Below are 799 nucleotides of genomic sequence, written 5' to 3' on the forward strand. Positions count from 1 at the left end.
AAGTTAAAATGACAGCATAACCTAGCAGAACCTCAGGGATACAAAGAGGGAAGTTTAATATAAGTGTTTACATAAAATTTCAGAGATTTTAGTTGGGAGGCTACAAGGTAGGTGCAAATAGGGAAACAGGTCCAAATATGATTTAGATGTATTGTTTAAAATGTACAAAAATTCAATAAAAATATACATTGAAAAAAAAAATTAGAGCCAGGGACAAGATACACCCTTCAACGAGCCATTTCTAGTGATCTGCTTCCTACAACCAGACCCACTTCCTAATGGCCCATTTAGCTATGAATCATCAGTGGATTCATCTCATCAATTAGCACCCTCTTAAGCCTGGTTTTTGTTTCTTGAGGCAGGGTCTTGTTATGTAATCCAGACTGGCCTTCAACGCCTGATCTTCCTGTCAGTCTAGTTTCTAGGTATGGGACTACAGGTGTGCATGTTGACAGCTGGCTTCTTCCTCATGACATATTCCCTTCTCAATGGCCCCACAAATAGGGACCCAGCCTTCCATATTGAGCCTTTTAGGGACATTCAATATCTAACAATAACAAAATCTGACTGCAAGCCACCAGTTTCCAGGGTTGATAAGAAGCCTAGCAGTCTTTTTCCCCTGGCTCCCTTACTCTATTTATTTATTTATTTGTTTGTTTGTTTACTTATTTGTTTGTTTATTTATTTTTAAACCAGGAGCAAAGGACTCAGGCCAGTGAGATGGGGGTCATGTGGTCACCTGTCCATCTGGGATATCCATGTATTCATTCTGAGGACCCCATGCAGGGACATCAGGGTG

The sequence above is a fragment of the Nannospalax galili genome, unplaced genomic scaffold (assembly GCF_000622305.1).
Source record: "Nannospalax galili isolate Female #2095 unplaced genomic scaffold, S.galili_v1.0 scaffold118, whole genome shotgun sequence".
Lineage (NCBI taxonomy): Eukaryota > Metazoa > Chordata > Mammalia > Rodentia > Spalacidae > Nannospalax > Nannospalax galili.